Here is a 2,105-nt window from a genome sequence, read left to right on the forward strand (position 1 = left end):
TATATATTTCAAAATTTTAATTGTTTTGATCACAAAATTTAAAAACAAATTTGAAAATACGTAGTTCAAATTGTTTGCCAAACACATATTTGTTGAACGGGGTGAATTTGAAAATATAAAATATAAACAATAACGTCTACCAAATAGACCCTAACTTTTTTATATTTTTTATAACCATCGTAGATAATAGAAATCAAATTACCGATCTTTGAAAGGTTAATTAGTGTCATAACTTGGATTATTTAGTAACCTTTTCCTAATGAATTTGTGAAACAACAGTTATCATAATTTTATTTTCTTTTACAATTTTAATAAAATGCACCACCCAGTACTCTACATTTTTGCAAAGCTTCCAATGGCTTCCTTCACCATTAATATTCGTAGTTTTGTTTTGAATTTTGTTCTCTCGTGGGAACTCCATAATAATGGATTTCCTTCGAAATTTTGGCCTTTCTTCTTCAATATGGTCCTATCTGCAGAAATCTCTGCAGGATCCAATTATTTCTTCAATGCTGCTTTGTTGGCCAACCATCCACCAGCCATGTCTTAGCCACTGTAGATCGCCACAAGAAAAAATAATAATAAAATAACATCGTTCTAGATTCTTTCAATGAAAAGGAGGCTAAATTATAAGTTTAATTAGTCCCTATTTTTCATGTTCGTGTCCAGTAGATCGTGATGATTTTGAATCTATGTTAGAGAAAGAGAAGAACACGTCAGCAGTACACATAGACAAACAGTCAGCATCCTCAATCCATGTCAGCATTTTTCTAGAAAGAAAGGTTGTTAGAAGGAATATTTACTTCAGCCAATCAAAAGTGTACAAATATATTTGTTATTCATTTATTACAAAATTGTATAAGGCTATTTAAAGCCTATGTATATCAATACAGAAAATCAAGGGAAAATAACCGAAAAGAAATCTTCAGAAAAAACCTATTCTATTCTCTCTACTGCATTACTTTCTTCCTTAACCCTTCGTCTTCCTTGCTGCATTTAATTCTCTAACTTGGTATCAGTATTAATGGCCAACGCCTCTTCAAACGTTCCATCTTCCTCAACCATCGCCGTCTTCACCAACCCACCCTTGAATCAATTATTGAACCAAATCACCTCTGTGAAACTCGATCGAAACAATTATCTACTATGGAAGACTCTCACATTACCCATCCTAAGAAGCTATAAACTAGAAGGCCATCTCACAGGTGAAAAATCCTGTCCTCCGAAGTTTGTCTCAGCAATGACTGAAGATTCTGGTCTTCTTTAAGGTGGGGATGTTGCCGAAAGCACCGATGAAGCCTCGTCGAGCTGCGCTCGCTCAAGAACAGTAAATCCTCTGTTCGAACAATGGGTCACAACGGATCTCCTACTCCTCGGATGGCTCTATAACTCGATGACCCCTGAAGTAGCCTTACAGCTGTTAGGCTTCAACAATGCTAAGGATTTGTGGGAAGCTATCCAAGACCTGTTCGGTGTGCAATCAAGAGCAGAAGAAGATTTTCTTCACCATGTTTTTCAGAACACTAAGAAAGGTAACTCCAAAATGGAAGACTATTTACGCATTATGAAAACCAATGCTGATAACTTAGGACAGGCTGGAAGTCCTGTACCTAGAAGATGTTTAATATCTCAGGTTCTTCTTGGTCTGGAGGAAGTTTACAATCCGGTCATCGCTGTCATTCAAGGCAAACCGGATATCTCCTGGTTGGATATGTAGTCCGAGATTTTCATCTGAGAAACGGTTGAAACATCAAAATGCTCAAAGAAACTTTGGTAATGTTGTCCCTACTGTAAACATGGTTCAAAGTCAAAACTCCAATGAATCCAAACAGATGAACAGCTACTATCAGACCAACTCTCAACCCTCATTTAATCACAACGTGGAGGGGGCAATGGCAACTCCAACACTGGCCGAGGACGAGGTCGTGGTCGTGGCAACAAACCTACATCTAAGTTTGTGGTAAATATGGACATTCAACCCTTGTGTGCTTTAATCGTTTTAACAAAGAATTTGTTGGGAATTTTGGACAGAACTGGGGAGGACAAAGCTCAAATTCTGGTAATAATGCCCCACCCAACCCCATAGCATTCTTGGCTGCCCAAAA

This window comes from Benincasa hispida, chromosome 3 (assembly GCF_009727055.1).
Source record: "Benincasa hispida cultivar B227 chromosome 3, ASM972705v1, whole genome shotgun sequence".
Lineage (NCBI taxonomy): Eukaryota > Viridiplantae > Streptophyta > Magnoliopsida > Cucurbitales > Cucurbitaceae > Benincasa > Benincasa hispida.